The sequence below is a fragment of the Sorex fumeus genome, unplaced genomic scaffold (genome assembly GCF_029834395.1).
Source record: "Sorex fumeus unplaced genomic scaffold, SorFum_2.1 ptg000143l, whole genome shotgun sequence".
Lineage (NCBI taxonomy): Eukaryota > Metazoa > Chordata > Mammalia > Eulipotyphla > Soricidae > Sorex > Sorex fumeus.
This window is the reverse complement of record NW_026606200.1, coordinates 2016914-2030634: the sequence shown is the minus strand read 5'-3', so window position 1 is coordinate 2030634 and position 13721 is coordinate 2016914. Positions and strand designations below refer to the sequence as shown.

The following is a 13721-nucleotide window of genomic DNA, read 5'->3' as shown; positions in this document are numbered from 1 at the left end:
CCTGTCAGCCAGCACCTGTATCCGTCGTCTCGGTCCTTCCTGTGAGCAGCTTTGGACTTGACCTGAGTAGCATCTCCCGGGGATGTTGCTCTGTCAGTGCGCCATGCTCTTCCGCGACCCCCTTTCACCCAGGGGTCCCCAGGGCTGAGGTGGGACTGATCTTCTGCCCAGTGGAATCTCGGGTTCCCAGGCATAGGGACAGTTGCAGGCCCCAAGCGTATACAGGGATGACACAGCAATATTTCCTGTAATACCATCTGTGTGACTCCTCAAACAACCTATGCTCATCCCAACTCTGAAATCCTCCTCTCAGGATGACCAGTGATGGTTTTTTCAGTTGAAACTAGAATGTGATGGTTTCCCTGGTTAGGGAAACAAGTGAGCATTTTGTAGATGCTCCTGGATTCACTGTGGATCAGAGGCCCAGCACGGGACTCAGAGACACACCCAGGAATCGTCCCTCACACTGTCAGCTTTACAAGCTTGCTCTCAACCGTATGAAGAAACATCAGGACTCTTCAGGTTCATGCAACAGACATTTATACTTAACAAAAACATCCTTGTGTGACACAACTTGATACAAGAGGTTTTTTCCAGGGCCCAGAGTGAGGCAAGGAGGGAGTTTGCCTTATTCTCAGCCAACCCTGGTTCAATCTGAGGCATCCTATATGGTCTCTAGAGCACTGCCAAGAGTAATTCATGAGTTCAGGGCCAAGAGTCACTCCTGATCATCACCGGGTGTGGCCCAAAAGCAAGCAAACAAAATTGTTTCTCTTTCACTGAGTTGCAGAAGAGCACAAGGAGAAACAACATTTTGCATGGAGCAAGTCACCTCTCACATTCCTGCACTTTCTCCATCCAGAGGAGCTGGTCCAGCTCCCTGGCCAGCCCATTCTGTCCACAGTGTTCTGATCACAATCAAGCTAGAGACACAAAGCAAAGCTCCTTTGTCTCTTAAATAAGTTTACAAGCACCTCAACAAGCCGTCACACCCTTCAGCTCCCTGGGCTGATGGCTCTGGGCAGACCTTTCCAGAAGGCAGGACCTGACAGCCTCCACTGCTGACCTCTGCCCTGTCAATGGACTCACCTTCCCGGTCCCTCAGCTCAGTTCTGAGCGGTACGGTACACGACCTCCACAAATAGCATCCTCAAGAGTCCTCTACCCCGCTAGATCATTCAGATTTGAAGGAATGATAAAAAGCTTCAGGGACACACAACTGCTCAGGAAATTCATTGCCTTGAAACCAATTTCCGAAGGAGCTTCTCTGACGACAGGACTGACTCCCCAGCACATAGTGCTGGGTCTGTCTCCCCCAGGGGCCGAGGGCTTCCCCTGACTAGATTAAGAAAGGCATGTTTACGCCCGGCCTCTGAGGGATTTATACACTTTGAATAATGAATTAGGATCTTCTATATATTGAATATTTAAGGTCTTATCAGTTATTTTTATATCTATAGAGTACTTTGGTTTTTTTTTTTTAATTTTGGGCCACACCTAGCAGTGCTCAGGAACTACTCCTGGCTCTGTACTCTGGAATAACTCAGCCAGCCGCATGCAAGGCAAACACCCTTCCCAGTTTACTATCATTCGGGCCCCAAACATCCATAGAGATTTTTATTGCAATCTAATATCTATTAGTGTAGATATTTAAGAATATCTACATATAATATTTTCTAATGTAAAACCAAAAGTCCCGGGGCTGGAGAGATAGCACAGCCGGTAGGGCGTTTGCCTCGCACGCGGCCGACCCGGATTCTATTCCCAGCATCCCATATGGTCCCTTGAGCACTGCCAGGGGTAACTCCTGAGTGCAGAACCAGTAGTAATCCCTGTGCATTGCCGGGTGTGACCCAAAAAGCAAAAAAAACAAAACCAATAGTCCCTTTCTTAGGATAAAACATTATGCTTAATGGGCCTCTTCAGGTTTTTCCCTTTAAATTTTCTTAAGTCTTGTGGAGTTCATGCCCAATTCAATCAGCTAATCAGTGGCTGAATAAATAACAGTACTCCTACAAAAATCACAAAATCACAAATTACAAATCATCCTGTTATCCGTCGATTGCCTCGAGCAGGCCCCAGTAACGTCTCCTTTATCCTAGCCCTGAGATTATATTCAAGGCTCTTTAGGAGAATGAGACCCATCATTGTTACTGGTATTTGGCCTATTGGCTACGCCACGGGGAGTTTGCCAGACTCTGCCGTGTCCCTACAAAAATAAAATAAAATAAAAATAAAAAATAATAATAAATTTTCTTAATTCTCTTCACTCTTACTAAATTCTCCCCTGTAAACTATAAAGTGTATTAGCTAAGAATTAAAAATAAAGTTTTATTAATGACAGGGAAGATATCATTGCTATCATCTTGAGACCCAAGTATAAAATAAAATTCAATGCACTATTTTTCATGCCAAGTTGGCGTGATAGCACAGCAGGTAGGGCGTTTGCCTTGTTTGAGGTCGACCCGGGTTCAATTCCTCTGCCCCTCTCAGAGAGCCCGGCAAGCCACCGAGAGTATCCTGCCCGAATGGCAGAGCCCAACAAGCTCCCCATGGCGTATTCGATATGCTAAAAACAGTAATAACAAGTCTCACAAAGGAGATGTTACTGGTGCCCGCTCGAGCAATCAATGAACAGTGGGAGGACAGTGCTACAGTGCTGTTTTTTATGCCAGAATTGAAAATTGATTTAAGTGAGAATAGATATTAGATTATATCGTTTTAAATGATTTGAATTCATTTATTTAGATAGATTTAAATCATAAAGCAGTCCATCATCACAATTGACATTTATTTCTTTTGTGATCATTTCATTTGTGATTTTGTTGTAACAATTAATTTAAAGCGAATTTGTTCCATGCCTGCTGAGGGAGCCGGAGTTTGGGGTGGGAGGCCACACTGTGGTGGGATTGGTGTGGAAAATTGGATGCCTGAAAGAAAAATAACTGTATTTTGAACAACTTCTAAATCACTGTGTTTTTTTTTTCTTCTGGGTCACACCCAGCGATGCTCAGGGGTTACTCCTGGCTCTGCACTCAGGAATTACTCCTGGCAGTGCTTGGGGGACCATATGGGATGCCGGGGATCGAACCCGGGTCGGCTGCTTGCAAGACAAACGCCTTACCCACTGTATTGTCACTCCCACCCCAAATCACAATGTTTTAATAAAAACTTAAAATGTGTCATTTACGTATTCTGGCAGGAGTTAAACCTCTGACTCCCTGGTTTATAGATTCTGGCCCCTCCTCCTCCATGCATTTGCTCACACCCAGTGCTGTATACTGGTTGCCCCCAGCCCTGTACTGGGGGGGCCTGTGGGCTGGGGGCTGCCCCGAGCCTCCTGCGCCCACAGCCGCTCCCAGCCCGGAGCTCCTGGTCCAGCCCTCTATGTCGGATCTCTTATGTCTCCAGATGTGACCTCCTTTCTTCTGTGTGTTCTTTTGGCAGAGACGCTCAGATGAGACCTGGGGTCCCTCCACCTGGGTCACTGCTGCTGGACCCACGAGTGTCCGTTGAGCCACAGAGACTCAGGGAGGACACGAGAGAATGATGGTCAGTGTGTGACTGAGTGGACAGAAGGCAGGATGGAATGAGAGAAAATCCCTCCCACTGCACTCAGCTGGGTGGGGACAGCGTATGGGGGACACAGCACCCAGGAGGGTGGACAGAGTCACTGGCTGTATCACAGCTCCGTGAGGCTGCCACACCCGCTGGGTAGGACCAGAGCCTCCCAGTGTCCACTTCCTCCCATTTCTGTCCCCCATCATTGACTCTAGAAGTATTTTTGTTGAGCAGAGAACGAGGCACACTGGACCTCAGCCCAGGCTCCTACACTCAGCTCTCCTCGCCCCGCTTCACCCCCATGCATAGGCCTGTGCGGTCTGGTTGGTTATTCCCACACACCCTCATTTGCATGAAGGGTGAGTATCCAGAGGAGGTTGAGGGATGCTTAACCTATAGAAGCACAGGTCACTGTGGGTTGTGCGTTGTGTGGGTGTGAGGGGCTGTCTCGGAGGGTGTGACAGCTGCTGTTATTGCTGCGACTTGAGCTGTGGGGTGCAGAGCTGTGAGGAGGGGAGTCTGTGGTGCTGGTGGGCTGATCTCACTCGCCTTCCTCCCGCACCTGAGCAGGCAAATCTGCTGCAAGAGCAGCACCAGGCAACCCCCATCCTGCTGGGAGTGGGGGAAGGGCCACAGATGTAGCAGGGCCTGGAGCTGAGTGTTCTGAGAACTGCTCTGTTGGGGTACTATTAAGAGGGACGCAGGCAGGCAGTCCTGGGCCTCAGTGACTGCAGATGGGTGAGAGGTGACACTTCCACAGAGAGGGACAGCAGGAGCTGCTGCAGCCAGGGAGGCTCTGGAGGCCCCTACAGGTTATGAGCGGGGTTCTCTGAACACAGTGGGACCCTTAAACTTCAAGGGAGAGACTTAGGACCCAAAAGGAGGGGGCACCCGGATTTGAACCGGGGACCTCTTGATCTGCAGTCAAATGCTCTACCCCTGAGCTATGCCCCCTGGCATGTCTATGTGGCCTGATGAGCACCTTTCCCTGTGAGTTTCTGTCACTGTATGAGTCAGGCCGCTCCCCTGCCCACTCTCAGAAGCAGCCAGACCTGTCTCCTAGGAGCCTCCATGCAGCCTGCAGCCTGGTCTCAGGGCAGTGGGGACTCAGCAGAGGGCAGAGAGGGGGTCTCTGAATCCCTTCCTATGGCCTCTGTGCTTTAGCCCGGGGATGCCTAGGGCTCCAAAGTGTCGCCCAGCTCCTGCCCACACCCAGTCCTCCCTCTGTCCTCAGGGGAGATGAAAATGACCGAATCAAATACCCAAGAATAGATGAGATCAGTATCAGGAGGATTACTCCATGGTTTAGAGGCCAGCCGAGCATTTTAGGGGAAAGGGCAGCTCAGATAGAGAAGGGAGCACCAAATAAAGGGTGTTTGGAGGATCCTCCCAGGAGGGGAGATGCATGTCGAAAGTAGACTATGGACCGAACATGATTGCCACTCAATGCCTCTTTTGCTGACCACAACACCCAAAAGGAGAGAGAGAACAAAGGGGAATGCCCTGCCACAGAGGCAGGGTGGGATGGGGGGGATGGGAGGTAGGAGGGATACTGTGACCCATGGTGGTGGGAAATGGGCACTAGTGGAGGGATGGGTATTTGATCACTGTATAACTGAAACCCAAGCACAAAAATTTGTAAGTCTACAACTGTACCTCATGGTGTCTCACTAATAAAAATTAAAAAATAAATAAATAAATAAATATTCCAGAAGGAGGAGGAGGAGGAGGAGGAGGAGGAGGAGGAGGATGGGGAGGAGGAGGAGGAGGACGAGGAGGACGAGGAGGAGGACGAGGAGGAGGACGAGGAGGAGGAGAAGGAGAAGGAGAAGGAGAAGGAGAAGAAGAAGAAGAAGAACAAGAACAAGAACAAGAACAAGAACAAGAACAAGAACAAGAACAAGAACAAGAACAAGAACAAGAACAAGATGATGGAATCAGAGTCCCAAACTCCAAAAGTGGAGTCTGAGGGGGACACATGCATATCCTCGTCTCCCTGTGACAGGAGCCAGAGAGTTTGGTGGCCTTCAACGTGGGTGTGAGCTCGCGGAGACCCAGCAGCAATGTCCTCACGTGGGTCAAAGCTAGACTCACTCCTGTCAGCTCCGCCCTCCACAGCCCAATGTCTTTGTGTGTGAAGGAGGGTGAGTGTGGCTGGGAGGTGTCTGGTGGCCAGTGCGGCCGGAACTGCTGTGCTCTGGTCACTCTGGATAAGCCCTGGAGTCTGACTCCTGCTCCCGGCTTCTTCCTGAGGATGATGCCGACACCCTGTGAGAGGCTGGATGCACAGGTGGGGCAGGCGGATGTTGGGGGGAGGGACAGTCTCCCTGGGAAGCAGGAGGAGGCTGTGAGCGCAGGGGGCTGAGGAGCAAGGCTGAAGGCAGCCAATCAGGGTGCGGTGTCCCTGTCATTATGCCAGGAAGGAAATGGAACATCAAGGAGAAGTTGGAAGAGCAACAGAACCAGGGGCACCCGGGTTTGAACTGGTACTTCTTGATCTGCAGTCGAATGCTCTCCCCCTGAGCTATGCTGTCCGTGGGCCTAATAATCGCCTTCACCCCGAGTCACCCCCACACGCCCACACACGGGGCAAGTTTCCACTCATCTCTCCATGCTGGAAAAACCGACCTCAATCCTCCCCCAACTCCGTCTCTGCATCCCCAGGGCCCCGCCCCTCACAGGCGGCATCTGTCTCTTCTCAGTGTCACTGTTTCGGCACCCACAGCAGCAGGGACGTCACTGCTGGGAAGCCCTTCAGGGTAAACGTGTCTCTGCCTCTTTGATTCAACACACAAGTGACCATCACACAGCTTGTGCCAGCCGTGTCCTGCACAGAAGGTGTCTCTCCATTGGGACCGTCACCATCCTTGGAGGTGGGGATTTCAGGGGGCTAATGAACTTCCTTCCCATCCTGTATCAGAGTCCTAAGAGTCCGGCTCATGGGGACCCAGGTGTCCTGGATCCTGCAGGGGACGATGAGCTCTAATGACAGGTTCCTGCTTAGCCCAGACTATAGCCCCTGGACATGTGGGTCTAATGTTGTGGAATTTTGTGTTTCTCAAAGTCTCCTGTGGAACTATTATTCAAATGAAATGCTGTTTTTAAAGCTTACGAAGGGCTGGAGTGATAGCACAGCAGGTAATGTTTGCCTTGCATGCAGCCAACCTGGGTTCAATTCCGGGCATCCCATATGGATGAGCCACCAGGAGTGATTCCTAGATGCAGAGCCAGGAGTAAACCCTGAACATCGTCAGGTGTGATCCAAAAAGCCAAAAAACAAAATACTTATGTAGAATCTGAGTTCTCTGTCTCTCTGTCTCTGTCTCTCTCTACCTTTGTCTCTTTCTGTCTCTCTGTCTCTCTCTGTCTCTCTATCTCTGTCTCTGTCTCTGTCTCTCTCTCTCTCTCCTCCCACTCCCCAACCAGAAAAGCCAAACTTTGGGCTATTCCTAGTCTGATTGCTTCAACAATATCAAGTAACAGAATATCTCATGATGTGATTCTCTGACTTAGAGGTACGGATGTCCACTACCCACGTTTTAGGAAGAATGTTTTATCTCAACTTTAATACTTCACTATTAATAATCATAAAATGTTTTCTATTTCAATCTAATGCATTTAGCATTTTAATTAAGAGTCCTCAAAATGTTCATGGAAATGAATAATTCTCTGGAAATTCTTGTTTTTGCTGAAGTTAGTAGTTGCCTTACTTTCAATACCTTTGTTCTCTTTCTTTTTAAAAATATTTTCTCATCTTTTTAAAAATTTAATCAGGTTGGGGCTGGAGCGATAGCCCAGCAGGTAGGGCATTTGCCTTGTACGCAGCTGACCCCGGTTCGATTCCCAGCATCCCAAATGGTCCCCCGAGCACTGCCAAGAATAATTCCTGAATGCATGAGCCAAAAGTAACCCCTGTGCATCGACAGGTGTGACCCAAAAAGAAAAATCACTTAATCACTTAATCACTTAACTTCCCCTTAGTCGTCGAGTTGCTCGAGCGGGCGCCAGTAACGTCTCCATTTGTCCCTGTCGCGTGCTAGTGTAGCCCAATGGTATCTGTTCTCTCCGGGAACATGAAGGGCCTCAAACCGATCATTCATGATCTTGACGAAGAAGTCTGACCATCTGGTAGGTGGGCGGCCACGCGGTCTTTTGACATCCCGTGGAATCCAATCAGTAACAGCTCTAGTCCAACAGTCGTCTTTAAATCTCATTACGTGACCAGCCCATCTGATTTTCGACACCTTGGCAAATGAGACAGCGTCCCTGATCCTTGATCGTCGACGGATGTCAGAACTCCGGATTCGTTCTCTCACTTGAGTGAAACGTGATATTCCAAGCATAGCTCTTTCTATTCTTCTTTGGGAGACCTGAATAGCGTTCTCATCTTGTTTGCATAGGGCCCAGGTCTCTGAGGCATATGTTAATGCAGGAAGAACAGTGGAATCAAAGAGATGTGCCCGGAGCCGGAGGTTCTTCGTCCTCTTAGCTATTTCTTTGACGTTCTTGAAGGCGTTCCAAGCCGCTCTCTTCCTCCTGCGCAGCTCGGGTGCCAGGTCATTTGTCATGTTGACCTCTCGACCTAGGTACACATAGCTGTTGCATTCGGAGATGGTCATTCCATTGAGAGCGAATGGGGCGTCAGGAACAAGGCTGTTTCTCATAAACATTGTCTTCGTAAGATTCAGCTGTAGTCCTACCTTTCCACTCACGGTCAAAGTTGGCCAGCAATTGTGCCACTTGGCTGATGTTTGGTGTTATTAAAACAATGTCATCAGCAAAGCGGAGGTGGTGTAGTTGCCGACCATCTATCTTCACTCCCATTCCTTCCCATTCCAGTCGTCGCATGATGTTCTCGAGGGTGGCACTGAAGAGTTTCGGTGAAATGGTATCACCCTGCCGCACCCCTCTCTTGACATCAACGATCACTTCTTTGTAGAATGGTGAGATCCTGGTAGTGAATCCGCAATACAGCTCACGGAGGATCCTGATGTATTGGGCTTGAATGCCCTGATTGGCTAGGGCTTCAATGACCGCTTCCGTCTCAACAGAATCAAAGGCCTCCTTTAAATCAATGAACGTTAAGCAGAGCGGCATTTTGAACTCCCGAGAAACCTCAATGAGCTTGGTTATCGTGTGGATATGGTCAATGGTGCTGAATCCTTTGTGGAACCCTGCTTGCTCGCATGGTTGTCCTTCATCTAGTGTTCTGCCAATCCTATTTAGGATGACTCGAGTGAACAACTTGTAGATGACAGACAATAGGCAGATCGGGCGATAGTTGCCAATGTCATGGATGTCTCCCTTCTTGAACAGTAGTACGGTCCTGCTGGTTTTCCATTGGGACGGAACCTTGCATTCAGACAGGTAGCGAGTGAAGAGCCGAGCCAGTGTATTGATGAGTACTGACGGCAGGTTCTTCAGGTGTTCAGGTCTGACCTTGTCTGGGCCGGGTGCTGTTTGTTTCTTTACCGACGAAATGGCGTGTTGGATTTTGGAAGGGAGAACGTTGGGAACGACATACCCATCCTGTGGAATTTGGTATGTCGGCAAGTGGACATGGCTATCGAAGAGATTTGAGTAGAAGTCATGGATAATCTTCTCCATTGCCGTTCTGGAGGATGTGATGGATCCATCAGGACGTCGGAGGGCAGTCATCTTAGTCTTATAGTTGGCGAAGGACAGGCGGGCATTACGAATACTTTTCCTGGTTTCTGCCGCATCTACCAGTACTTCTGCTCTTCTCTCTTTGAGGTCTTCCTTGATCGCATCTCTGCACTGCTTTGTGAGCTCGGACGTTAGCTTGTGGTTGCCTGAGGCATGCGCCAAACCACACTGGCGAATTAGCTCAAGAGTTTTTGAAGATAGGCGATTTTTTGTGGCTATCTCTCTCTTGGCGTTCCTCGCACATTCATGGAGGTGCTGAACCAGGGCTGACACTACTTCCACTACCCAGCCATCGCCACACTCCAGGACACTTTCCAGACCCGCACGGCCGCAAGCGGCCGCGCAACACATCATAAGACACTAAATACCCATCTTCTGGAATTGTCGTACCATATTTGATAGGGTTCAAATATGGTAACACCTACAAGGGTGATTAGAGGTCACCCCAAAAGCCTCTATCCCTCTCAGAAAGACTGGCAAGCTACCGAGAGTATTCCGCCCGCACGGAAGAGCCTGGCAAGCTATCCGCTGTGTATTCGATATGCCAAAACCAGTAACTACAACTGGTCTCATTCACCTGACCCTGAAGGCTTCACCGACATGGCAGCACTGAGAAGGATGAGAAAGGAGAGGCCGACAAAATCTCAAGGCCGACCTAGGCTGCCACAACGAAGGAAGACAAAAATGATCATCTGTACTTTCAATGCACGTACGCTAGCATCAGATGCATCCATCAAAAAGAAAAAAAAAAGATGAAAATTTAATCAGGCGAATTACAAAGTTACAAAGATATTTATTATTGAGTTTCAGGTGTATGTTATTCCAACACCAACCCTTCGCCAGGGTCCACTCCCCTCTGCCGGCCAGTTTCCCTCCGGCCCCAAAGCCTGCCTCTGTGGCAGACACTCCCCTCCCCCACCGTCCCAGTGGCCCCTGGCCCCTGCCCCAGGTCCAGGCTTCCTGCTGAAGCCCAGCTCTGCTCTTCCTTCCTACTGTCACTGGGCAATTGATATTCATTCCCCACGAGGTTTTCTCATACCCGGCATCTAGGAGGGTCATTCTGACTCCGCTATCCCTCTGACTGATTTCACTCACGACGATACTTGAAGTCCACCCACAATGCAGCCAACTGCATGACTTCATCTCTTCTTAAGGCTGGGTCTTACTCCATTGCGTACATGTACCACAGTTCCTTTGTCCAGTCACCCATTTTCTCTCTCATTATCTAAGACTGTCTTCAGTTTCAGTGACCCCATCAATGCCTTTTAAAGCATCTTTCCACACTCCATGTGCTCCCAGAACATTTCCAGTTTGCTTCCTGGGGCCTCCCCATTTCTGGTTCTGCCCTTGCTTCCCTGGAAATACGGGGCATCCCCCAGAGGCAGTCTTTCCGCCCTGTCCTGTGGGGGGGCCCTGCTTTCTTGTTATCAGGTCTGTAATATTTCAATTTTTAGTTTGGGGGTTTTTTTTGTTCATTTGTTTTGGGGCCACACTGGCACTGCTCAGGGGCAACTCCTGGCTCTGCATTCAGAACTCACTCTGGAGGTCTTGGTTGGGGGGGGGTGGTGTTGGAAGAGAGGGGTGGGCATATGGGATGCCAGGGACCACAGGCAAGGCAAACGCCCTGCCCAGGGTGCTATTGCTCTGACCCTTCAGGTCTGTAATGTTAATAATTTATTTCCTAGTTTGAAGAGAGAAAGTTAAAAGTTAAGTTGATTCACTTTCCCATAAAGCAAACACCACCTGAAGAACAATACTAAACTAGAACACGACTAAAGAACAGATCGTAAGAGAGATGAAAGAATAATATATTAATTTATTAATTATATTAATTTCAGTTGCCTTCTATGAAATCTGGGTGTTGGTCAAAACAAAACAACAATGCATTTCTGCAAATAACCCACAGCTCTGGTCAGTAGCTGATTGACCATACCTCAGCCCCTCAGACCATGGAACTAGCCCGGGGTTTGAAGCTTCCATTCTGCAGGCCTTGTGCCTCTCTCCTGTGACCACACATGTCACTCGTTCCCAAAAACACTAGGAGTCACCTTGAAACCCGGGATCTGTAAACAGGATGATGTCCCTGACGAGGGTCACTCTTATCTATTATTCTGGCACCTGCAGGATCTTTCTAGAGCAAGTCCATCTCCTTCAGGATGGGGAAATTTCTTATATTATGTCATCTCCAATCATATTTTTCTGCCTGAACTTAGAAGAGTTGGTTTTTGCACCTACTGGCTTCAACTTAGAATCACTATTATTCTTTAATCTCTTGTATGATCTGTCCTTTAGTCTTGTTCTAGTTTAGTGCCTGGGAGGTGGTGTTTGCTTTATGGGAAAGCAAGTCAACCTGACTTTTTTTTTATAATTAGTGAAACACCATGAGGTACAGTTGTAGACTTACAAACTTTCATGCTTGGGTTTCAGTTATGCAATGATGGAGTACCCATCCATCCACCAGTGCCCATTCTCCACCACCAATGAGCCTAGTAACCCTCCCACCCCCACCCCACCCCGTCTCTGTAGCAGGGAATTCCCTTTTGCTCACTCTTTTCTTTAGGGTGTTGTAGTTTGCAATAGAGGTATTGAGTGGTCATAGTGTTCGGTCTATAGTCTACTTTCAGCATGCATCTCGCATCCCGAGCGAGTCCTCCAAACATCCTTTACTTGGTGTCGACTTGATTTTTTTAAACTTTCCATTGACTTTCTTTTTCCTCTATACTTTTAAATAAAGGTTAAGTGTTTTCTTGCAGAACTGACCTTTTACCTGGCATCCTTTTCTCGTTTCTTGGATGGAATCCTTTCTCGTGTCATTCAAGGTATGGAACAACAGTTCAATCATCTAGCACCACAGTTCAATCAACTGATGATACAATTCAATCACCTGATGGTCACCCATGTGCTTGAACTGCAGGTCCTGCTCGGGAGCCTGGGGTGCACCCTTCCGTCCCGCGGAAAGAACGTCACCCAGGTGGCCACTTTGGCCGAGAGATCTGTGCAGGGAAGCCTCATCTTTGCTCAGACTTTCTTATATTTCTCCAGGAAACAAAGAAATCATTTCAGAACCTGGATCCTCAGAGCTCTGAACATCCGAGCCTCCCATTTGTGGTCCAGATTCCCTGTCAGTCAACTTGGAGAGACAACAACAATGCTGGCCCCAGAAATAGAAAAGGGGGCTGGATGGGGCTAGAGCGATAGCACAGCGGGTATGGCATTTGCCTTGCACGCGGCTGACCCAGGTTCGATTCCCGAGCACCGCCAGGAGTAATTCCTGAGTGCATGAGCCAGGAGCAGCCCCTGTGCCTTGCTGGGTGTGACCCAGAAACCAAAAAATAAATAAAAATAAAATAAAGGTTTTTTTTTAAAAAAAAAAAAAAAGGAAAAAAGAAAGAAAAGGGGCCTGGATTCTGGCACGGGAGCCAGGAACTCCCTGGTGTCCAGCCTCCTTCCAGGGCCCTGTCAAGCTCCCCCTTACCTGTGAGCACGGCCTCGGGCCCCTCAGCCTCACCCCAACCTTCACCCAGGGGCTTCACAACTGCAGTAGCATGCAGACCCAGCAGCACCAGGCTGAGCACTGATGCCTGCTGGGAGGGGGAGGGTCGGGGCTGGTGCGAGGAGGTTGTGCAGCGTAGATGGGAGGAAGGGTAGAGGTGAGTGGCCCTGAGACCGACCCTGTGTGTGTGTCGGGGGGAGTCTGTTGAGGGAATCCCTGGGGCCTCCGTGGCCATGTGGCGCAGAGAGGCACATCATGGATGCTGCAGCCGAGGAGAGAGATGGGAGTGGGTCTGAGGCTTCACAGGAGCTCGCAGACCTCAGCGGGGCCCCTAAGCTACAAGTGAAGAACTTAGGTACCCAAAAAAGGGGGCACCCGGATTTGAACCGGGGACCTCTTGATCTGCAGTCAAATGCTCTACCCCTGAGCTATGCCCCCTGGCATGTCCATGAGCCCTGATGAGCACCTTTCCCTGTGAGTCTCCGTCACCGGATGAGTCAGGCCGCTCCCCTGCCCACTCTCAGAAGCTGCCAGACCTGTCTTCTAGGAACCTCTTTGATGCCCGGCCTCAGGGCGGTGGGGTCAGCAGAGGGCAGAGATGGGGTCTCTATGCCCTTCTCATGGCCTTTATGGTTTAATCTAGAAGCTTCCCAGGGCTCCAAAATGAACTTAACTCCTACCTGCATCCCGGTTCTTTCTCTGCCCCCCAGTGAGAACAGAAATGGACTCAAATCAGACAGTCCCCAAATTCCAAGGGCAGGGCCTGTGGGGACCACACTGAGCATCCCTGTCTCCCTGTGACAGGAGCTGAGTAGACTGGTAGCCTTTGAGAAGTGGGGGTGAAAAGAGAGGACCCCAAAATAGGAATAGCACTCCCATACAGACCAGTGAAACCACTACTTGGCACCTATCTCCAAAACATGAAAACATCCATTTGAAAGGATATACACACACCTGTGTTCACTGCCGCACTTGGAAACAACTCAAACGCCCAACTACA

General features: G+C 49.4%; 2 non-coding genes across 2 annotated transcripts; both read right to left on the bottom strand.

The window, feature by feature from the left end:
* Nucleotides 1–4443: 4443 nt before the first annotated feature.
* On the bottom strand, nt 4444–4515 carry TRNAC-GCA (transfer RNA cysteine (anticodon GCA)). The gene has a single exon. It is a non-coding gene; the product is annotated as a tRNA-Cys (tRNA).
* Nucleotides 4516–13087: 8572 nt separating this feature from the next.
* Nucleotides 13088–13159, bottom strand: TRNAC-GCA (transfer RNA cysteine (anticodon GCA)). Its single transcript has one exon. It is a non-coding gene; the product is annotated as a tRNA-Cys (tRNA).
* Nucleotides 13160–13721: the final 562 nt, after the last annotated feature.